The sequence below is a fragment of the Carcharodon carcharias genome, chromosome 12 (genome assembly GCF_017639515.1).
Source record: "Carcharodon carcharias isolate sCarCar2 chromosome 12, sCarCar2.pri, whole genome shotgun sequence".
NCBI classification, from domain to species: Eukaryota; Metazoa; Chordata; class Chondrichthyes; order Lamniformes; family Lamnidae; genus Carcharodon; species Carcharodon carcharias.
In genome coordinates, this window is record NC_054478.1 from 103,145,804 (window position 1) to 103,170,546 (window position 24,743).

The 24,743-nt window shown below is 44.5% G+C and overlaps 1 long non-coding RNA gene across 1 annotated transcript in view; it reads right to left on the reverse strand.

The window, feature by feature from the left end:
- The window catches only part of LOC121285267, a 40,178-nt gene extending 16,132 nt beyond the window's left edge, over positions 1–24,046 (reverse strand). The window contains exons 1-2 of the long non-coding RNA XR_005944623.1: positions 23,915–24,046; positions 17,890–17,985 (exon numbers count right to left, since the gene is read on the reverse strand). This is a non-coding gene — a long non-coding RNA (uncharacterized LOC121285267). The remainder of the gene's footprint in view (positions 1–17,889; positions 17,986–23,914) is intronic.
- Positions 24,047–24,743: the final 697 nt, after the last annotated feature.

Sequence of the window (24,743 nt, forward strand, 5' to 3'; positions counted from 1 at the left end):
ATTTTGAATTTGTAAGGTCAAATGTGCTTTGCCTGGGGTCTTTTAAATCTATGAGTTTTAGTGCTGCCTTAACGGGGGTGTAACTGAGAGTCAAATTAATTAGGGGATCTTTGTAGTTATTATAGTAATTTTGTAGACATATGTATGTGCTTGCAATTTTTCTTATATTAATATGTTTTATTTAGTTTTATAAAAAACTTCAAGACTCAGTGGTCTTATTACTACTGAATTCAAAGCCTGTATCTCAAAACATATAAATTGTACCCTTGACACCTTAAGGTTGGATGGGCAGGCCCATTAATCACTTTAATTACTTTTTAATGGCCTTAATAGGCCATTGACAGGTTGGTGGGCGCGCAGCCAACTCAGCTGCGCGCCCACCGAACTGAAAATCTAAATGAAGCGGGGTGACATTGGGATGCACGCCCAACGTCACCGTGTGTCATTTTACATGTCAGCAAGCAGGCCCCGCCCTTGCTCACCGATCGGAAAATGCTGCCCTTTGGACACCTTGGTCTTTTTAAAAAAAACTCACAGGCAGAGAGAAGGTATGTGGGGGTGCCTTAGAAGCAGGCTGCAAGAAAAGACTCTATGCCCTACCTTCGTGTTAAACTTTCCTCAGAAACGTCTCAAGTCTCATAGGAATAAATCATCTGTTTTTTTGAGAGTTTGCAAAGTTGTGATAAGTAAGGGTCATAAAGGACAGTTTTACCAAACAATCCATTGAAAGAGCTTCCAGATCTATTGTGACCAAAATTCTGTTAGATCAACAGTGTCAAGATGTCTTCAAAATTTATCCTTTTAAAGAAACGTTCCCACACTCCAGCCTCTGTTTTTCCTGCTTTGTGTTTGTGTGAGAGTGTGTGTGGATTTGAATATCGGTTTTAAAAAGGGGTAAAATCATTACACTTCTAAACTATAACTTGTATATTAACTAGCTTTATAACTGGTTTTAAAAAAAGTAGTTTGATTTATAATCAATATTTTTGCGTTTACTGAAAAAAGTCTGGTTAGAGTCTTTTTATGCTAGGAGTAACAGTATCAAAGGGTAACAATTGATCATTTTAGTGGACAAGTTAAACATTCAAACTATTGTTACAACCTGTGTAGAAGTGGGGCTAGAATTAACTGCGCACTCCTCCTATCTCGATATGTAACATTGACACTGGTACCCATGTGCACTACAACAACTGAATCCTCCTACCACTTCCAAGTTCTTCTTCAGCTCATCAGGCAGGCAATGCAGTCTTCGGGTCTCATACTCTTGCCTGCAGAGAAGAATATCTATTCCTCACTACAATACATTCCTTTTTACTCTCCCACTTGAATGGCTCCCTGTACCATGGTGTCAGTTTACTCATTCACCTGCTGAGGGACAAATTAATGTGATAAATAAAGGGCTAATATGATTTGAGTTATAAAGTGAGTTATACTTATGAAAACTGTTCTTTTCGCTGTATTTTTCTATTACTCTTAGCTTACATATGTAGCCTGTTTTTCTAGATGTGTTTCGCTAGAAATTCTGTAGCTTGAATCTTTTCCTTGCAAGCTAGAGATAAAGATTTCCTAACTTTAACCAACTTCGGACTTAGGAACGCGCAAGAGTTTCACGCTCCTGTTTTCCCTTACTGATGGTTCTTGACTTTAGGATTTTGTAAGGACAAACTCACAGACACAGGGCTAGGCTCAACCACAAACTTGTTTATTAAAAACACTCCTAATGCCCAGATACTAGAGCTCTGAACTATTGTAAATGACACTAGACAATACTTAATTGGTTAGCCTGATTTAAATCACTCCACAATTTAACCTCTGCCTCCCATAAACACATCAAAAAGAAACCCACAGCCTATTAAAAAGCCTCTACAGAAAACCCACAGGCAAAACCCCACGTTTTTGCCCAAAACCTTCCTCAATTCAACCCAACCCCTCAGGATTTGGTTGTTATCCTTAAACTACTTTTTAAAGCTCAGCCCCAATGCTCTTGGATTTGGCTGATAACTTACAGCTCCCCACACAGTTGGTCCATCCAGCAAAGGTTGTAGGTCTGCGAGTCAGGTTGACTGTTCCTGACCCTCCTTCTTGACTGCAGTGCTGGACCCTTCGATTTTGCCCTTTTATGGCGATCCTTGTCGAAAATGTCAAAATACATCTCCTCAAGGCACTCTGCTGAACTATGAGCATATTTCCTGAAGTCATCCTGCCGAATGGTCAGTGCTTAGCACCCTTTAATCTCTTTAGTCTGTTACAAGCCTTGGTCCAGACGGACTCATTCATTGCTGATGTTGCTTCCACAACTGAAACAATGGACCCCATTCAGGTGAGGTATCTCTGGCTCCCGGACTGATATGCATGTAACAGGTTCATTTCCTTCTTGGCTGTTGTTGATGTTTGTATGATAGCTGTTGATTGGGGCCATTTGTTACACTGGTCTTCCAAGCTTCTTAATCTAGTTATCTGATGGCAGCTATCTTATGTCACTGTTGCGATAATGCCCCGGTGTCCTCTCATAGTAAAAACAAAAACAGAATTATCTGGAAAAACTCAGCAGGTCTGGCAGCATCGGCGGAGAAGAAAAGAGTTGACGTTTCGAGTCCTCATGACCCTTCGACAGAACTTGAGTTCGAGTCCAAGAAAGAGTTGAAATATAAGCTGGTTTAAGGTGTGTGTGTGGGGGGCGGAGAGAGAGAGAGAGAGAGAGGTGGAGTGGGGGTGTGGTTGTAGGGACAAACAAGCAGTGATAGAAGCAGATCATCAAAAGATGTCAACAACAGTAATACAAAAGAACACATAGGTGTTAAAGTTGGTGATATTATCTAAACGAATGTGCTAATTAAGAATGGATGGTAGGGCACTCAAGGTATAGCTCTAATGGGGGTGGGGAGAGCATAAAAGATGTTAAAAATAAAATAAATAAATAAATAATTTTTTTTTTTCTTTTTCTCTTTTTATAATGGAAATAGGTGGGAAAAGGAAAATCTATATAATTTATTGGAAAAAAAAGAGAAAAGGAAGGGGGAAACAGAAAGGGGGTGGGGATGGGGGAGGGAGCTCACGACCTAAAGTTGTTGAATTCAATATTCAGTCCGGATGGCTGTAAAGTGCCTAGTCAGAAGATGAAGTGTTGTTTCTCCAGTTTGCGTTGGGCTTCACTGGAACAATGCAGCAAGCCAAGGACAGACATGTGGGCAAGAGAGCAGGGTGGAGTGTTAAAATGGCAAGCGACAGGGAGGTTTGGGTCATTCTTGCGGACAGACCGCAGGTGTTCTGCAAAGCAGTCGCCCAGTTTACGTTTGGTCTCTCCAATGTAGAGTAGACCACATTGGGAGCAACGAATGCAGTAGACTAAGTTGGGGGAAATGCAAGTGAAATACTGCTTCACTTGAAAGGAGTGTTTGGGTCCTTGGACGGTGAGGAGAGAGGAAGTGAAGGGGCAGGTGTTGCATCTTTTGCGTGGGCATGGGGTGGTGCCATAGGAGGGGGTTGAGGAGTAGGGGGTGATGGAGGAGTGGACCAGGGTGTCCCGGAGGGAGCGATCCCTACGGAATGCCGATAGGGGGGGTGAAGGGAAGATGTGTTTGGTGGTGGCATCATGCTGGAGTTGGCGGAAATGGCGGAGGATGATCCTTTGAATGCGGAGGCTGATAAGTGAGGACAAGGGGGACCCTATCATGTTTCTGGGAGGGAGGAGAAGGTGTGAGGGCGGATGCGCGGGAGATGGGCCGGACACGGTTGAGGGCCCTCTCATAGTATCTGTTTTGCTTTGATATTAGAATGTTTTAAAAAATAACCCCTGGCAATGTAGCCTGCCTGTGTTTTCATGTTGAGGTTTGGCCTGTTTTATTTGCAGCACTTGTGTACGTGGGTTTTGGGGTTTTTATATTTCATAAACTCCGGTTGGAAGGGATTCCGATCTTGCAAGTGGCATTTGTCCCACAACAACTTGGCGTCACGAACAGGATCCACTGACAGCTCCAATTACAGGAAAGTCCCCGCAGACAGCAGACACCAGGATGATTACTTTTTATTTTATACCATCTGTGGTTAGTTAGGTCTGACTGACCACTGAGGCCTCCTCGGAATGGTCACAAACATTTGAATGGAGACAGAGTGGCTGAAAATGAGAGGGAAAATACAAAGATTAAATAAAAGGGAGGAAACAACATTCTGTAGGGTATTGCAAATAGCGGGGGAAGGAGGATTAACACGTGCTCCTCTGAGATGAAGAGTTCCACAAATATATTAGACACCTTGACCCAGGGATGGGCTGGTGGGAATACTTAGCGGGTGTTCCCAAAGGGGAAGAGCCTTGTGCATAGGTTCAGAGACACAGAAGAGACCAGATTAGGCGAGAGCAGATCATGCTACCGAACATAACCTGAAAGTATGGCAGGGAAGGAGGTGAACAGTCAGGAGCTCATCACAGAACATCTGCTATGCAAAAATAATGAACAACATGATAAAGGATGGTTGGAACCCTAAGTGGATCTCAGCCTAAAAGCAAACAAAGAAAAAGACCAACAAAAGGAAAAACTTGCATTTAAGTTGCTATTTAGGTACTTGTGATTTTCTTGTGTCTGCATGTCATGTCAAGTGTCTACAAATCTCTGCACTAAAGGTTGCTTAACCTTGTGTGTGTGTTCTGGTCTAGCATATTGTTGTTTAAGTGGCTGTATTTTAAATTGGTGCAAGTGAAGGAGAATGGATGTTTCATTCGGCGTATGTTTTGAGAATGCAAAAGTTTGTGAAGATTTACTTTTCCTGTTTGTTTTAATTAGTCTTAGTGAAGAAAGAAGAATCACTGACGTAATTTATTTCCTTTGTTTTCTTTTAGATATTGGGTTGTTAAGACAGATGTCGCATGAATGGAGAATGGAAGATGTGTATTAAAGAATGTGTTGGATAACGTGTGTGTGTGTGTGTGTGTGTGTGTGTGAGAGAGCTTTAATGTGTTTTCTTTCCTAAACTGTAATTTTGCATAGGAGTAGCAGCACTGAGTTAAATTTAAATTCACAGAGGATTATGAGTTGGATTAAAGGGAAGTGTAATTGAACAAACCAATGTTTTAAGTTATAAGGTTCGAGTTGAGATTTCTGGCCAAAAATCACAACTCGAAAGTGTGTTGATAAACATGTGGGACTTTTAATCTGGATACAAATTCACATATGGCACAGGATTTTCAGGTCGTCAGGTGGGCATGGTGCTGGGCCTGGGAAACGGGCCGCTACCTGCGATCGGCCCTGACCACAATTTCATGCTGGCTAACCAATTAACGGCCAGCCAGTATGAAACACGCGCCGAGAAACTCAGTGCTGCCATGATGGGGGCAGGAGGAGGGGGATCATGCAGTGAAAGCTTCCTGAAAGCAGAGAGCTGCCTTGGGGTGCTGAACAATTTTAAAAACAAAAATAAAGATTATGAAATGCAGCAAAATATGTCCCCACATAGGCCTCACTCACCTAAACTCATAGATAAAAATTCTGTCAAAACATTTTTTTCTAAATTAATCCCAGAAACCTCATCCCACCTGTAGATGAGGTTTCCTCAAAAATCCAAAGGCCGCCTGGCCTATTTGCCCACCTGCAGCAAAAAATCGCCCTTAATTCATACATTAATAGCCTTAATAGGCCTCTTGATTGTCGGTGGGCACTCTGCCAACTCTTGTGCACCTGCCGACTGAAATATCGCGTGAGTGCACGATGACATTGGGACGCTTGCCCGATGTCATCATGTGCTACTTTACACCTGATCAGGTCAGGCACCCGCCCACCCACAGGGTGTAAAATTTTGCCCATGAGAACAGAGTAGTTGTAATGTTCGATAGTGTAAACTGGAATTTTAAAATAATTGATCCCAAGTTGGATTGACCTCAGGTTAGAAACTTCTTACAAAGTTTAAAGATTTGAGGTTTTGTTCCTGAAAGTTATCAAAAGAGAAAAGGGAATTTTTAAATGTTTGGAAACAATTTACATGAATTCAAAATTGCACTTTTCTGTGCTGAAAGTGTTTGAAATGTACTTGCACGGTCTGTTCCCAAAATATAAAGATCAGCCTGAAGTTGGCAGAAATCCAATTTGAACTTTTCAAAACAATTTAGCAGAAGGACTGCCAAAATTCAGATTAAAGACATGCTTTACTGACTACTTCTTTCAAGTTTGGTTAAATAGTGAATATCAGAGCTTGAAAATTATTTTAAAGGAAGAAAAGATTAATTTTTTTTAAAAAGCTTAAAATTTTTTTGATAGGAAGTTTTTTTTAAAATTTACATAAAGTGATGCAATTGCATGCCAAGTTTTCTCCACCTCCCACTACCACCACTACCGCGCCCCCCCCCCCCCCCCACCCCACCCTGCCAACAAGCAGCAGAGTTAACTCTTTCTACTAACAGCGGCTTGTTTTTTAAAAATTCATCACAACCTTCGGATTACTGGGCATTATTAGATTTTAATTTTCTAAAATTTACAGATATAGTTGGACATCTTAATCCATTGGGTTCTTGGCCAGAGCCACAATGGATTGTTTTCCATACTTTTCAAAAAAAACAAACAGGTAATGATGGTTTCCAGCTCAGAGTGAACCCAGCAGTTTGAGAATTAAAGCACAGAATAAAGGCTTTGCCTTTCAGAGACTTGACCAAAATCATTCAGGCCATTTGTTATCTTTCCAGACAAGGCGCAGGTTGATCAGTGACAGTTAACATGGTTTTGTTAGGGGAAGATCATGTCTTACTAACTTAATAGAAATTTTTGCGTAAGTAACAAGGACGATTGATGAGGATAGTACGGTGGATGTTGTCTACATTGATTTTAGTAAGGCATTTGACAAAGCACCACATGGTAGACTGGTCAGAAAAGTGATATCCTGTGGGATACAGGGGAAGGTGGCAAGTTGGATTCAAAATTGGCTCAGCAACAGGAAACAAAGGGTAATGGACAATGGATGTTTTTGCGAAAGGAAAACGGTTCCCAGTGATGTTCCACAAGGGCTCAAGTGTTGGTGCCCTTGCTGTTTGTTGTATATATTAATGATTTGGACATAAGTGTGGGAAGTATGATTGAGAAATTTGCAGATGACAAAAACTGGCTATGTAGTTGATAGTGAAGAGGACAGCTGTTGTCTCCAGGATGATGTCAATGGTTTGGTTGAGTGGGCAGAAAAGTGGCAAAATTTGAGTTGATGCATTTGGGGAGGGCAAACTAAGCAAGGGAATACTCAATAAATGGGAGGATATTGAGAGGGGTTGAGGAAGTGAGAGACCTTGGAGTGCATGTTCACAGGTCCCTGAAGGTGGCACAACAGGTGGATAAGGTGGTAAAGAAAGCATATGTAATGCTTTCCTTTATTGGATGAGGTATTGAATACAAAAGCAGGGATGTAATGATGGAATTGTATAAAACACTGGTTAGATCACAGCTGGAATTTACAAGAATGCTGCCAAAGCTTGAAAATTGTACCATGAGGAAAGATTTGGATAGGTTAGCGTTGTTTTCCTTAGGACAGAAGAGGCTGAGGGGTGACCTAATTGAGGTGTAAAAAATTATGAAGGACCTAGATAGTAAAGACTTGTTTCCCCTAGCTGAGGGGTCAATTACCAGGGGGCATTGATTTAAGATGATTGGTAGAAGGATTAGAGGGGACGAGGAAAAAATTTTTCCCCCAGAGAATGGTTGAGGCTGAAATGCTCAACTTATTTAAAATGTACTCGGATCTGCATCTGAAGTGCTGTAACCTGCAAGGAAAATGGGATTAAAATGAGAGGCTAGTTTCTTTTTCATCTTTTTCTGGCCGGCACAGACATGAGCTGAATAGCCTCTTTCTGCGCTGTAACTTTTCTGTGGTTCTATGGGTGGGGTTTTCTGGCTCCAGCCACCTCTGGGATCGTCCAGTCCCACTGAAAGTCAGTTAAGTTTTGGCTGGGCTGCCGAATCTCCCACAGCAGGTCCTGCCATGGTGGGGCTGGAAAATCCTGGCCAAAGTGTTTGAGTAGGGGAGATATGGAAGTCACCTCTAAGCTTATTGAAAATGTTTTTGTCTCTGATGCAAAACCACCAAGCCTAGGCATATTCTTTGTGAAATTGGAATTGATAAAATGACTTGACATGAGTTGCTATTTCAAGCAAAGGGAAATTTTCCTGATGTCTAAGGAGATAAATAAATTCTAATTTCCAAAAAAAAGGAAACGCTAATGGAAAAATAATCTGGGTGGTTTCTTGGTGCCAAAAGAAATAAATAAAGTTTGTTTTTGGAAGAAATAAATTGAACACTATCAAAAGCTGTCAGCCCAACAACACTGCTATTTAAACTTGGGATAATTTTGAAATGAAAAAAGTCAGGCTCAAGTGGAATGTGTAATTTCTGTTTTAAAGATATTATCAAAACATGTTATTGGACTGCCAAGTTTCTCCAGGGCTCATGAACAAGCTAAGATGGTTACTATTGCACGTGCAAAATGACGATATGATTAAGGGTAGGAGATAGAGTTAGGGGAAAAGGAGAACACCAAAGGGGAAATGGAATAACTCACTTTGGGTGTAGTTGAATTGAATGTATCAGTCCGGTATTGATGTACATTCTAGCAAAAGGAATGGTGTCATAAATATATTTCACTTTATAACTCAAAGCTTTCTTATTGATGCTTTACTTACCACATCAACCCTACAGTCTGTGGTCTTCACAGTTTCTTTACAGTGCAGAAGGGGGCCATTTGGCCCATCGAGTCTGCACTGGCTTTCTGCAAGAGCATTCCACCTAGTCTCACTCCCCTTCATTATCTCCATAAGCTTGCACATTCTTTTTTCAGGTAGCAATCCAATTCCCTTTTGAATACCTCGAATGAACCTGCTTCCACCACCCTTTTAGGAAGTTTGCTCTAGACTCCAACAACCGTCTGGATGAAAAAATATTTCCTCACATCACGTTTATTCCTTTTACCAATTATTTTGCGTCTATGTCCTAAAGTTATTGGCGCTCTCTTCAGTGGGAAGAGTTTCTCTTTATTTATCCTGTACATACTCCTCAGGATCTTGAATACCTCTATCAAGTCTCCTCTCAGCCTCTTTTCGTAAATCCCAGGCCTCTCCAATCTATCGTCATAGCTACAGATCTTCATCCTGGGAATCATTCTTGTGAATCTCCTCTGTACTCTCTCCAATGCCTTCACATCCTTCCTCAAGTATGGTGCCCAGAACTGGATGCAGTGCTCCAGATGATGCCTAATGAGTGTCTTATACAAGTTCAACATGACCTCCTTACTCTTGTACTCAATGCCCCTATTAATAAAGCCCAAGATACTATTTGCTTTATGAACTGCTCTCTCAACGTGCCCTGCCATTTTTAATGACCTGTGTACGTATACACCGAGGTCCCTCAGTTCCTGGACCTCCTTTAGAGATGCCTCCTTTATCTTATATTGTCTTGCCATATCTTTCCTGCCGAAACAAATCACCACACACTTCTCTGCATTGAGCTTCATCTGCCATTTGTCTGCCCAATCCACCAACAAGTCTATGTGCTTTTGAAGTTCAAGACTGTCCCCATCATAGTTGACAACATTTCCAATCTTTGTATCATCTGCAAATTTTGAAATCATGCCCTGCACACCACAGTAGAGGTCAATATATATCAGGAAGAGCAAGGGTCCCAACACAGACCCGAGGAACTCCACTGGAAACCTTCCTCAAATCTGAAAAACTACTATTTATTCAGGACTCTGCGAGTATTCGGGTTTGGGACACATTTTGTTGCCTGGATCCTACTTCTGTACCCTGCTGCAATGTCCAATTCAGGTTAACGGGTCCCTGACCCCTTCACTTTGGGAGAGGAGTGGGTCAGGGTTGTCCCCTGTCCGGTCAATTGTATTCTATCTGCGTGGATCTGAAGTGCAAATAAAACAAAAGTTGCAGGGCTGGGTCCTCAGGCTGACCAAGACGTGCCTCCAGGTTGAGCACCTTCTCCAATTCCTCAACCCTGGATTTCCGCCTCTTTGTCAACCTCCTCGTATACTCCTGATAGAAGATATGGACATGAGTCCTGCCTGTGTCCCACCATAGCCCCAAGGAGGGGAGACCTCCCCACTTCCTTCTCCAGCCGGCCCAGAAAGGACAGAATAAGTCCAGGAGCCACTCATCCCCCAGCAGCAGTTTATTAAAGTGCCAGGATGAGGACCCCATCCGAGCGTAGAATGGAAATTAGTTCCACCCAGACCAGACAGTGGTCTGTGCACGGCACCTGCTGCACCAAGGACGATGTAACACAGGGCACGTATGCCTTCGAAACGTAAAGGCGGGTGAGTTATGGACACTGTGACCCCAGGGGACACGAAAGTGAACATCCTGGAGTCAGGATGGAGATATCGCCAGACGTCCACTTGGTCGAAGGACACACAAGGTCCCTCAACCTACTCACACAGAGCATGTGAGGCTGGGTACTGAGTCGGTCCCTTACCCTGAGGGTACAGTTAAAATCCACCCACCTCACCCCCCAAAGAGGATAATGCACTCGCCTGCGTCGATGGAACTATGATGAGCAGACACTTCATCAAAGAATCTCACTTGCTGCTGTGCGCCCAGGGGAACGTACACATTCATAAAGTGAAGCGCCGCATCCCCACAGTAAGTTTCAGCAACCGGCCTGCAACCGGCTCCTTAACCCTCAAGATCTCCAGCTGAAAATGTGGGGCCAACAAGGTAGCCAACCCGCCAGAATTGGAGGCTAGGTGGCTCATGTAGACTCCTCCCCCCTCACCGTTCCAGGAGATGAAGCTTTCTGGTTCCTGGAGTGGATTGGATTCCCTGCAGGAAGCAGACTGCATTCTTCCCATCCAAAAACAGAATTGCCTGGAAAAACTCAGATCTGGCAGCATCGGCGGAGAAGAAAAGAGTTGACGAAAAATTCTTCTCCGCCGATGCTGCCAGACCTGCTGAGTTTTTCCAGATAATTCTGTTTTTGTTTTGGATTTCCAGCATCCGCAGTTTTTTTGTTTTTATGCATACTTCCCATCCCTGAGGGCCGAGAAGTTCTGGAACCTGCGCTGGGCGTCCCTGCTGCCGTTGATGTTGAGGCTAGCTATAGCTGTCTTCATTGTCAGAACTGCTGCAACCTGTCATGAATATCTCTTTAGTGCAGGGAGGAGAGGAGTAGTAAGCCTTCCTCTCCTTCAAGAGCCCAGTGAGAAGCATATTGTAGTAATTAGGGTTTTATTTAGTGAGTAAGAATACTGTTTGTTGGGCAAAATCACATGATCTGTTGTAACCAATAGAAAAGTAGTGCAGGCTACCTCAGCAGTGTCGAGATAGAGTTGGAGTTGAAAGCACGTGTAGTTGCTGCTGAGTGTATTGTAAATAAAAGTAACGTTTCCACCCAAGAAGTATCTGCAGATGAACTCGATCAGTTTGTTGTAGAGTGGCCGAGTTGTATTATTAATGATAGAGTTGATCAAATATACTTGTGATCTTGCCTAACAACTAATATTCTTAAAGGTATATCATACACTAAACAAAACTAAAATTAGTATATACTCATACGGACCCTCCGCTTAACATTCTGGTCCAACCCAGGGGCCTTTAGGGCCATGCAGGCAGACCAGAACACTAGCGGAAAAGAATGCCACTGTTCCAAGGCCAACTGGACCCTCAGTCTCAGCAACTGCAATTACTCACTAAAGAAATCCTGGCAATCCCATACAGGAATGAATCGATAGGTGGCATCAGGTGATCTCGCCTGACAATGATTTAAGTTGTTGCCTGCACTCTGACACCCCGTCCTCCTCAAGGTCGTCACTGCCAACTTCCCAGCCCTCTCTGGTATAGTATATGGGACCGATTTGGAGCTGCCAGTCGGCTCTGCCTGCACCTCAATTCTACCCCCAGGATTAAGGGCAGAGGGGACCTCTCTGGTCTTTAGTTGTGGTTCTGGGCCAGGGCCACAGGATGGCGGCACCTCAGAACCCCACTCTGTCCCAGGCGCAGGTCACCCAGCAAGTCCAGAAAGAGTTCTGGGCCTAAGACCATGGCGCCCGGTGCCAAAGGCTGCTACAGAGCGGGGAGGCCCTCCTTGCCACCGCCGCACAATGACCCAGCATCTGGGGCAGTTAAAGGGTGACCGCAGTCTGCTGGCAGGCCAGATGGCATCTCAGGGGTGCAAGGGCAATACCCTCACCAACTCCCAAGGGGGCCTGCTCAGGGGCCCGCAGCAAGGCATCAGGGTCTTGAGCCTTACCCAGAGGGCAGAGCAAGGACTTGTGCAGTGGAAATGACATTGTCCCCTCATCGGGGGAAGAATCACATTTGACCTCATGAGGGGTGGCGCATCTTCCAAGGTATGCTTGGGGCCGGGGAGACCTCCATCTGTGAGGCCTTCCATCCCTCCGGGCGTTCTGCCCTCTGGGGTTTTGGCTAGTCAATCCTTTCAGGACGACCACTGACTCGAGGTCACGCGCCTCATTGCTGCCAGATCTGGGACCTCGCAGAGCGATGATGCCAGACCCAGCACTTGGCGCTGAGGTACCACGGGCCCAGGATCACATGCTGCCATACTGCTGGGCCTGGATCTTTCTTCTACCACTGAACCAGTATTTTGGGGGGTAAAAGCATCAGGGTGGGGTTCAAATTGGATCTGGGGGGCCGTCTCCCGATGCTTAGTCTTCTTCCTCACCCTCTTCCAGCACAAGTTCTCTTCCCCCACCTCGCCGGCAGCCGAGATGATACTGGTCACCAGCGTCACTTCCCCTTGTGGGAAAGTAGATAGAGTGCTGGCAGAGGGAGGTTCAGCGGTACCAGCTGCAACCTCCCAAGTAGTGTTGGTGGCCATGGAGGTGGGGCAGTTCTTTCGCACTTGCCCCACCTCCTTACAAGCATGGCACTGCATGCCATCCTCCGACCACAAGATGTGGTAGGGCATCAAACTGGTCCTCAGTGCACTCCTCCCTGGCCAGGCGAACAAAAACCTAGCACCTGAAGGACTACACGTGGTGGAGACTGGGCTCCCCGAGGCCGAGTGAGACTGGCACTATCCTGGACCTGTCCTCCTTCAGTTGATGAAGGTGAGGAGGAAGGAGCTCACCGGGGATCAAGGGCAGAAGAATCCAATCCGCAGTCACCTCCAATGAGTCCACTACCAAGTACGTCCCACCCAAGGTGAGCCCCTTAGCCAGGGCCAGGTGCACCATCCACTCTAACCTCAAGAAGAACACTGCCTTCCCATACATACGTGAAGCTGCAAAAATGGCTGAGGGACCGACAACCCCAGCCAGAGACTTCACACATGCCTCAATCGTCATCTCAGGGTGGATGTAGCTCTATCCTCTGATGTTTTTTGTGAGGAGGTGAAATGGAGATGCGGCCGTAGGATCAGCAGGGACCACAGAAGCAGCTGCTCCCACATAGAGTTTTTTGGGGCGCCCTGCCTCCGGTGATGACGCTGCCTCCGCAGACCTTCGGGAAGGCCTAACCACTAGTGACAATGTGTCAGCCATTGGGTATGAGCTACACCCACCCCGTGCTTTTGTTGATTTCGTAAACAAGTATTCTCACTAGGGGGAGAGGCGACAAGAATGAGATAGCCTCTCCCTACTAATGGCAGTCTAAGGGAAAGAGGAAAGGGAGAAGGAAGGGGACAGGGAGGCACTGGAGTGAAAGAGATAGGATGTAGGGTGGGTGGATGTCACTGGATGGGGTGGGGTGGGTTTGCTTTTTTTCCAGTTGAGCGGGAGGAGGATGTCTTCACCAGGCAGCTGGCACACTATTTAACAAGTGAAGCATTGTTGATATAGTCTCTCTTCACCAGGCAGCACCAGCCACCTGGACTTCACACACGGAGGAAGACAGGAAGGTGTTGGTGGAGGGGTTCCATGATTTTGACCCAGTGACAGTGAAGGAATGGTGATATGTTTCCAAGTCAGGGTGGTGACTGGCTTGGAGGGGAACTTCCAGGTGGTGCTCCCAGATGTCTGCTGCCTTTGTCCTTCTGGATGGTAGTGTTTGTGGGTTTGGAAGATGCTGTCCAAGGAGCCTTGGTGAGTTCGTGCAGTGCATCTTGAAGATGGTACACACTGCTGCTTCTGTGCATCGGTGGTGAAGGGAGTGAATGTTTGTGGATCAGGTGCAAAACAAGCAGGCTGCTTTATCCTGGATGGTTTCGAGCTTCTTGTGTTGTTAGAGCTGCACTCATCCAGGCAAGTGGACAGTATTCCATCATGCTCCTGAATTGTGCCTTGTAAATGGTGGATAGACTTTGGGGAGTCAGGAGGTGAGTTACTTGCTGCAGGATTCCTAGCCTCTGACCTGCTCTTAAAGCAGCAGTATTTATATGGCTAGTCCAGTTCAGTTTCTGGTCAATAGTAATTCCCCCAGGATGTTGATAGCGGAGGATTCAGTGATGGTAATGCCACTGAATGTCAATGGGCAATGGTTAGATTCTGTTTTGTTGGAGATGGTCATTGTCTGGCACTTGTTTGACACGAATGTTATTTGCCAATTGTTAGTCCAAACCTGCATATTGTCCAGGTCTTGCTGCATTTGGACATGGGCTGCTTCATTATCTGAGGACACGCGAATGTTGCTGAACATTGTGCAATCATCAGCAAACATCCCCACTTCTGACCTTGTGATGGAAGGAAGGTCATTGATGAAGCAGCTGAAGATGGTTGGGCCAAGGACACTACCCTGAGGAACTCCTGCAGTGATGTCCTGGAACTGAGGTGACTGACCTCCAACAACTACAACCACAAACATCTTTCTTTGTGCTAGTTATGACTCCAAACAAGGGAGAGTTTCCCCCCTGATTGACTCCAGTTTTGGTGGAGCTTCTTGATGCCACACTCTGTCAAATGCTGCCTTGATGTCAAGGGCAGTCACTCTCACCTCACCTCTGGAGTTCAACTCTTTTGTCCCTCTTTGAACCAAGGCTGTAATGAGGTCAGAAGCTGAGTGGCCCTGGCGGAACCCAAACTGAGCATCAGTGAGCAGGTTATTGCTAAGCAAGTGCCACTTGGTAACCCAGTTGATGTCCCCTTCCAGCACTATACTGATGATGGAGAGTGGACTGATGGGGCAGTAATTAGCCGGGTTGGATTTGAGCTGCTTTTTGTGTACAGGACACATCTGGGCAATTTTCCACATTGCCAAGTAGATGGCAGGTTGTAGCTGTACTGGAATAGCTTGGCGAGGGTCGTGGCAAGTTCTGTAGCACACATCTTCGGTACTACTGCTGGAATGTTATTAGGCCCCATAGCCTTTGAGTATCCAGTGCCATTAGCCATTTCTTTATTTTATGTGGAGTGAATCGAATTAGCTTAAGACTGGCATCTGTGATACTGGGGTCCTCCGGAAGAGGCCGAGATGGATCATCCATCCGGCAACTCTGGCTGAAGACTGTTACAAGTGCTTCAGCCTTATCCTTTGCACTGATGTTGTGGGCTCCCCCATCATTGAGGATGGCATATTTGTGGAGCCGCCTCCTCCAGTGAGTTGTTTAATTATCCACCACCATTCACAACTGGATGTGGCTGCACTGTGTATCACTTGCTGCTTATGTTGTTTAGCATGCAGGTAGTCCTGTGTTATAGCTTCACCAGGTTAACACCTCATTTTAAGGTCTGCCTAGTGCTACTCCTGGCATGCCCTCCTGCACTCTTCATTGAACCAGGGTTGATTCCCTGGCTTGATAGTAATGGTAAAGTGGGGGATATACCAAGTCATGAGGTTACAGATTGTGGTTGAGTACAATTCTACTGCTGCTGATGGCCTACAGCGCCTCATGGATGTCCAGTCTTGTGTTGCTGGATCTGTTCAAAATCTATCTCAATTAGCATGGTATTACTGCCACAAAACACAATGGAGGGTATCCTCAATGTGAAGGTGGGACTTTGTCTCCACAAGAACTGTGCGGTCCTACCGATACTGTCATGGACAGATGCATCTGCGGCAGGCAGGTTGGTGAGGATGAGGTCAAATATATTTTTTCCTCTTGTTTGTTCCCTCACCACCTGCCACATGCCCAGTCTATATCCTTTAGGACTCGACCAGCTCGGTCAGTGGTGCAACCAACCAACTCTTGGTGATGGACATTAAATTCCTCACCCAGAGTACATTCTGCACGCCTGCCACCCTCAGTGCTTCCTCCAAGTGGTGTTCAACATGGAAGACACTGATTCATCAGCTGAGGGAGGGCGGTACATGGTAATCAGCAGGAGTTTTCCTTGCCCACGTTTGACTTGATGCCATGAGACTTCATGGAGTCCGGATTTGATGTTTTGGACTCCCAGGGCAATTCCCACCCGACTATATACCAGTGTGCTGCCATCTATGCTGGGTCTGTCATGCCAGTGGGACAGGACATATGCAGGGATGGTGATGGCTGGGACACTGTCTGTAAGGTACGATTTTGTGAGTATGACTATGTAAAGCTTTTGCTTGACTAGTCTGTGAGACAGCTCTCCCAATTTTGGCACTGGCCCCCAGGTGAAGGACTTTGCAGGGTCATCAGGGCTGAGTTTGCCATTGTCGTTTCCGGTACCTAGGTCGATGTGGGTTGGTTTGTCCAGTTCCATTCCTTTTAGACTTTTTAGTGGACTGATACAACTGAGTGGCTTGCTAGGTCATTTCAGAGGGTAGTTAAAAGTCAACCATGTTGCTGTGGATCTGGAGTCACATGTCAGCCAGGCCAGGTGAGGACGGCAGATTTCCTTCCCTAAAGGACATTAGTGAACCAGGTAGGTTTTTACAACAATCAACAATGGTTTCATGGTCATCATTAGACTTTTAATTCCATGTTTTATTGAATTCAAATGTCACCATCTGCTGTGGTGGGATGTGAACCCAGGTCCCTGGAGCATTATCATGGGTTTCTGGACTACTAGTTCAACCACTATACCACTATGCCACTGGCTGCCCCCGCAAACAACTATATTAAGTAGTTTAACTTATTAAGCTACACACTTAATACAACACTTATGTCTCCCCAGTACTGGTTTAGACCATGCCCCTGTTTACAGAGAGAAAATTTTAAAGCCCCTCAACCAATCGCCCACTTGCTCAGCTAATTAATGCCTTTGAATACTCACCAGCTACTGTAGACTGACTAAAGGTGTAAAAAGCAGCACATCCTTCCCCCCTCTATATCAAATTCCCAACTGCACCAAATTCCCAAGTAAACACTCATTCCCCATCACTTTTTAACTAGCTTGCTGTTTTAAAGTTCTAAGTCAGCGTCTGACTGTTAATCTAAGTTATAGCTTGAGAAAAACTTAGCATAGATAGCACACCTGCACCAAATTCTCAAGTTAACATTCGTTCCTCGTTGCACTCAGTCCTCATCATTTCCACTCTATGTCCCTACCCTATGCGGTTGCAAAACCTGTTTTTATAATGAGCTGGTGACTCAAATCAAGTTGCAACTGCAAATTCAGCTTCCTGCTTCAGTAATTAACCCCTGTTCAGACAACCATTCTCAACTGATTGACAGTTAATTGTACCCGCCAGACAGTTTCTGTTAAAGTAGGCTTTTTAACTAGCTTGCAGCTTTAAATTCTAAATCAGAGACTGATTGTTAAGCTGAATTATACCTTGAGAAATACTTACCAGAGATATCTCATCACCAAATTCCCAAGTTTGCACTCGTTCCTCGTTGCACTCAGTGCCCATCATCTCCACTCTGTGGTCACAAAACTGTTTTGATGGAGGGCTAGTGACTCACTCCCAAGTTGCAACTGCTAAGTCAGCTTCCTACTACAGTAATTAACACCTCTTCAGACAACCTCTTTCAATTGATTGACAGATAACTGCTGCTGCCAGGCAGTTTCTGTTAAACTAGGCTTTTTAGCTAGTTTAAAGTTTTAAAGCTCTAAATCAGAGTCTGACTCTTAATCTAAATTATAGCTTGAGAAAAACTTACCAGAGGTGTCCCACCCCATCAAATTCCCAAGTTAGCACTTGCTCCTTATCGTACTCAGTCCTTGTTGTCTCCACTCTGTGCTCTCATTTTCTTTTCCTGAAAGGAATGAAAGCAGAGCGTGATGAATATGAGAAATGGACTGTATGGGAAGGATGAAACGACAACATTGGTCGAGGAGGTCTGTGACAGTTTGATGTGAGATGGCAATAAGATGAGGGTGAGTGTCGTCTGCAGGATTTCAAAATTAGCTGTCCACAAAAGTATCTTGAAGATCACCAGTGCCATGTTGGCTGGGGCTGCCATTGCTGCCCACTTTGCTACTGATGAGGTCAGAACCAGAGGGCTCTTGCTTTTACTACATTTAGTTTGCATTTTACTACCTTTATCGGTCTTGAAAAAGCTTGAATGAATTCTGGGAGTTGTAGTTCAGAGGCCTTGAAGAGTCACACAGGTGTATTTAGGAGTTATACTCTGATACCTCACTCATTATTTCATTGGACATAGTTGGTCCAATATTGGCTGGAGGAATCCCCATGAACTCAAGTTTTAGGTGTTTGGCCTTCAGGAGAAATACTCAATAAAGAGTAGAATATTTAGAAGGGTTGAGGAAGTGAGTGCATGTCTCTGAAGGTGGCAGAACAGGTGGATAAGGTGGTAAAGAAAGCAAACGGAATTCTTTCCTTTATTAGGAGAGGTATTGAATACAAAAGCAGGGGTGTAATGCTGGAACTGTATAAAATGCTGGTTAGGCCACAGCTGGAATTTTGTTCTGGTTACCATATTACAGAAAGTACATAATTGCGCTGGAGAGAATACAGAGGAGATTTACAAGAATGTTGCCAGGGCTTGAAAATTGTAGCCATGAGGAAAGATTGGATAGGCTAGGGTTGTTTTCCTTAGAATTGAGGAGGCTGAGGGATGACCTAATTAGGTGTACAAAATTATGAGGGGCCTAGATAGGGTAGACAGGAAAGATCTGTTTCCCCAAGCTGAGGGTCAATTACCAGGGAGAATAGATTTAAAGTGTTTGATAAAAAGATTAGAAGGGACAAGAGGAAAAACTTCTTCACCCAGAAGGTAGTGGGCATCTAGAATTCATGGCCTAAATTGGTAGTTGAGGCTGAAATGCTCAATGCATTTAAAAGGTACCTGGATCTGTACCCAAAGTGTTATGGACCAAGTGCTAGAAAGTGGGATTAAAAATGAATGGCTGGTTTATTTTTTTTCTCTTTTTGGCCGGAGTAGACACAATGGGCTGAATGGCCTTTTTCTGTGCTATAACTTTTCTATGGTTCTAAATACTATCATACAGATTTAAATAGCCAAACATCAGCTGTATGGGAAAGTTTAATGATTTTGTTGTCTGCCTCAGGGAACCGAAGAATTTAAAACCATCCAATAAAGATTTTAAAATGCAGAAAAAAATCTCCACACATCGGACTCAATCACCTAAAGATATAGATTATAAAAATTCTGCTCAAACATTTTTTTAAATTAATATCGGAAACCTAATCCCGCCTTTGGATGAGTTTTCCTCAAAAGTCCAAAGGCCACCTGGCTGATTCGCCCAACCACCAACCCTAACACTGGACAGGCAGTGAAAAATCCAGGTTAATTAATACATTAATGGCCTTAATGAACCTCTTGATTGTCAGCAGGTGCGCTGCCAACTCTCGTGTGCGCCCGCCGACCAAAATATTGCGCGAGTGCGTGATGTCGTGAACCTTGCCCGTCGTCACCGCACGCTATTTTACACTCGGGCGTATCAGGTGGGCACCTACACGCCGAGCGAAAAATCTTGTCCCGTATAATTATTGGTTACTGAAATGTACTATCATTGGTGAATGTTGGTTTTCATACAAACTTTCAAAACTGTATCCTTGGGTAATTTCAGGCATTCAAAATATTGGAAACACTTGGAAAAACAATTAGTCGAGTCTTTCAATCACCATATTAACTTTTGTCCTATTTGACTTAATAAACTGTGATCTTTAATTCAGCTCTCTAGTTTGTTCTAAAATCTGAGTTTTAAGAAAAAAGTTAAAAAATACAGATATTAATGTTTTGTTCAACTAGTTAGTCTGTTGTTATTTAATTTTGCTACCACACAGCATTTCAAACTGAAAATATTCCTATATGAATAAAGCAGCAGGTTATGACTATTAACAATAGTCTACTACTGGCACTGCACAGTTTGCTCCCTCATCAATTACCCCATATGCATATTATTTATTGAAACTGTCTCTATTCCTACTGGAGATGGTAAAAATTGAACATTACTATTCCACCCAGATTTTAGCTCACAACATGAAAGCTTCTGATTTTGAAATTAGCACTTACCAGTGCTAGTTAGTATCTGCATTTGCTTGTAATAATAATGATGATGAATTGGGTCACTTTTAATACTGCCGTGTAATATTTACACCTGCAACTTGCACTCTAGTTTGTCTAACTTTGCTAACTGAATAGATATACTAAGGACAATGAATGTAGTTCACCGTAATACAGAAGCTACCTTCTTAAGCCATTATGAAATACTGAACAGAGGACATTACTGAATTCATAATCTAACAGTAAGTGCGTGTAATATTTACAGTGTGTTACTAATACAGAACATTATTAAGATGGTAAGCATGTATGACTTCAAAGGGACCTTAAGTGGACAAAATTCTGCTGGCTAAGCTGACAATTAATATTAAAGTCCACCTTGTATATGTGATGGAAAGGTAATCATTTGTTAAATATGGGTGGATATCATAGTCATGAAACCTAACATTAATAGTTCTATACAAAGGCAAAATACTGCAGATGTTGGAAATCTAGATAAAAACAGAGAATGCTGGAAATACTCAGACATTTGGTAACAGCTGTGGAGAGAGAAACAGAGTTAATAGAGCAGAATCTTCTCACCTTAGTCCCCACCAGAACGGCGGGACCATTTTCAGGTCGGGAACACCCGACTCTCTGATTTGCACGCCTGCTGTTGCTCTTTCCAGGAATAAACTAATTATCATCCCGCCTTCAGGTCCCCAGCCAATCTGGGTGGGTGGGTGACTGGGATGATGCATCCATTCTGTCAAGGATTTTTAACTAAAGGGTCCATGGTATGAGTTACAAGGCTCCCCAGCAATGTGGTCTTTTGAGGCTGCAGCAACAATTGGAATGGAAAAGAGACTTGGGAAGACTACTTAGGTCTCCTACTCTTACCTGGGTCAAAATCCTGGAATTCCCTTCCTAACAGCACTGTGAGTATATCTACACCACATGGACAGCAGCAGTTGAAGAAGCTGGCTTACTGCCACCTTCTTAAGGCCAATTGGGAGTGGGCAACAAATGCTGGCCTTGCCAGCGATGTCCATCTCCCATGAATGAATAAAGCTGTGGGCTGTGAAGGGCTGCAGTGAGCTAAGTGCTCCCAAGGATGGGAGGAAGAGATCACCTCTCCAACCAAGGAGGCGTGGATGGAAGTGGCCGAGGAAGTAAGCAGAAGGGGTGTGGTCACTCCAAACTGGAGACGGTGCACCAAAAGGATTCAGGACCTCAGGAGTGTGGTAAAGGTAAGTGGCATAACACTTCCAGGTGCCAAGGCCCACACTCTGACTTACCCAGCATTGTCCTGCACAGCACGCCTCAGCTGTAAACACCTATCAGCTCCAATCATTCCTCTCTCTGCAGGCATCTCACATCTCCATCTGAACAGCCAACACTCACCCTGAACTTGCTGGCCAATTGTGTATTAATAATGGCATGCTTCAGTAACAAATCATAATTTTCCCAGCAAGATATAGCCCATTAAACATGTATAGATCAGCTGGATCAAATGACCTGTTTCAGTGTTGTAGTTTCAGGGGGTTATTTTGGTGCCAGGATAAAAATGGGCACCAGATGCGTACTGTGCAAATAAGGCAGGCCTGTTTGAAAGTCTGGTTTTAGCTTGCGATTTTGGCCTTAGTTGCTGACTGCCATCATTTGACTGGGGGCACTGAGTACCTCACTGGCAGATTTAGCAATCAAGTATTGATTAAAAGCAATTTTTGTGGAACAGTATGGGTAGGATTTTCCCCTTGGTGATTTGGGGGCGGGGCCCACTCGCCAAGGGGAAAATGATCCAGGATGAGGTTGGGAGGAATTCCTGACATCATCCCGGTCCCTTTAAATTTTTAGGAAGGAGGGCGGACAGCAAAATTAGCTGTCTGCCTGCTGACCTGTCAGTGGCCAATTGAGGCTATTGGCAAGCTCATTAAGATAATTAAAGACCTGCCTGTCCAAGCTTAAGGCTGGCGGGCAGGCGAGGAGTCCCAGCGGGCTCCAGGTTATTCATGAAACTTCATCCACTGGCGGGATGAAGTTTCATGTCCGTTTTTTAAACATTTAATAAATTTTATGTGTTCATTATTAACATGTCCCATCTTGTGTGACATTGTCACATGAGGGGGATATGTTAATAATTTCAATATTTATCTATTTTTAGACTATACTTACCTGTCACGAATCTCCCTGAGACAGCACTTTGCCTCAGGGAGCAGTGCGCTCTTTCGCACGCATGCACGAAAGAGCGCATTTTGACAGATGGTGAACCCTCCCAACAGTTCTGTTGAAGAGTCATACGGACTCGAAACATTAACTGTGTTCCTCTCTGCAGGTGCTATCAGACCTGCTGAGTTTTTCCAGGTATTTTTATTACATTTTACTGTTCACTTGCTGCTGGAAGTTTGAAGAGGACTTTTGAATTACATCGGGAGACTTTCTGGGGCACATTATCAGTATCTCACCAACACTCTATCAATGTTTATTCCAGGAATTTGTGACATAGAGTAAGTGTTGTGCTACTCTACCTTATTGGACACCTTATAGGACTCACCAAGGGAAAGGGAGCACTTGGCTATGGGCATCTTGCTAGGGGTCCCCTTGTTCTGCAGAGGAATTGGCAGAAGGAAAGGAAGCCAGGTACACCAGCACCACCTGCTGCAGGAGAGAGGACAGGAAGATGAGAAGGGACATGATGTTGAGTTGGATTCCTTTACCTGCAGGTCATCCCTCCTCCTCTCTACACTCTACACCAGGTACAGCGGGTACATTTGTATATTGGTAATATTACTAGACTAGTAATCCTGAGATCTAGACTAATGATCCGGAGATAAGAATTCAAATCCCAATAAGGCAGCAGGTGAACTTAAATTCAGTTAATTAAATAAATCTGAAATAAAAAGCTAATATCAGGAATGGTGACTATGAAACTGCCAGATTGTTCTTTAAAACCCATCTTAATCACTTAGGAAAATAAATATGATGTTCTTACCTGTTCTGATGTATTAATGACCCCTGACACACAGCAATGTAGTTGACTCTTAATTGTCCTCTGAAATGTCATAGCAAATTGTCTCAAAGGCAATTAGGCATGGGCAATAGATGTTGGCTTTGCCATCATCCAATGGATAAAAGAAGACCTTCAGTGCCATATCCAAAACCTGTGCATCTTCTCACTCAGTCCCTGAGTCATCATGAAATGTGCCATGTATCATCCATGGAATGTTTTTCTGATCTTGACCACTCATGTGAGATCATTAAACTTCTTGCATCCGGTCCACAGGGCTCGACTGGTGGCATTGCTTTCCAGTGAGTGGTGGGTAGCCGGGGATGGCGAGGCATAATGTCGGGTGGGATTGTATCCATCACCTTCCTACTGTTGTTGACATTTATCACTGGCGGAGAAGGTGACGGACAGCCCACCCGTTCAGGTCAATTGAGGCTCTTTAGTGACCAATTAAGGGCCACTTAATAACTCATTCACGCTGGTATTTTACCAGTGACGGCAGATGTGAAATTTGCTACATGGCGAATCTGCTAGATATATCCTGGCAACTTCTCTGCAGGCTTGGGGGTGAAGAGTGAGGGTCCTCTAATCAGGCACGCTATGGCTACCCCCATTGAAAGACCTCCCCCCACCCTCAGGACCAGCCCCTTCCCCACCACCATCCACCACCAGGGCCTGGCTGATTGGCCTGGTGAGCCTGACCTGACTTACCTACTTTCTGCGGCCTCCCCCATGGTGGCTGGTCCGGGACCAGTTGTCACCACTCTCAGTGGCGCTGCTGGGACTGAAGAGCTGCTAGCCCTCTGGACAGCAGCTCTTAGGGGCAGAACATCCTATCTTAGAAGGGTGGAAGTCACCTCTGCAGGCAATTCCCTGCCTGATCACTGTAAAATTCAATCAAGCTTACATCATCGGTGGAGGCGGGGTTATCAACATCATCCCATAAAATCCCTGCCACTGTCTCAACTTTTATGCAGTGTCATAGATTCCTAATGTATGAGGAGCACAACACAGTTGGATCAGAAGGCAGGTGTTAGCTCAATGTACAAAGGGAGAGTAGGCAGTACCATCGTTATGATTGATTTATTTTGCACTTGTGGGTCAGGTTTAGTGGCTTTTTCAGAAGTGAGTACTTTTTATTCTTAGCACCCACAAGAGGGATCAACAGGGAAGTTTGCCATTAGAATTTGACCAGCGCATCGGGAAGTTTGCCATTAGAATTTGACCAGCCCACCTCAGAGCAACCCAATACAACACAATATTCAAAACAATAATGACTTGCATTTATAAAGCATCTTTAACATAGTAAATCATCTCAAAGCTCATCATAGGACGCTGAGCCACATAAGGAGATGCTAGGACAGGTAGTCAAAAGCTTGGTCAAAGAGCTAGATTTTAAGACGCATCTTAAAGGACAAGTAAGGAAGCAGGGCTTTAGGTGTGGCATTTCAGAGTTTGCAGCCTAGACAGTTGAATTTCAGGAGTGTAGTGCTATATTGGCATCCTTGTGCTTCCTTCCACATTTCACCAGTACCATTCT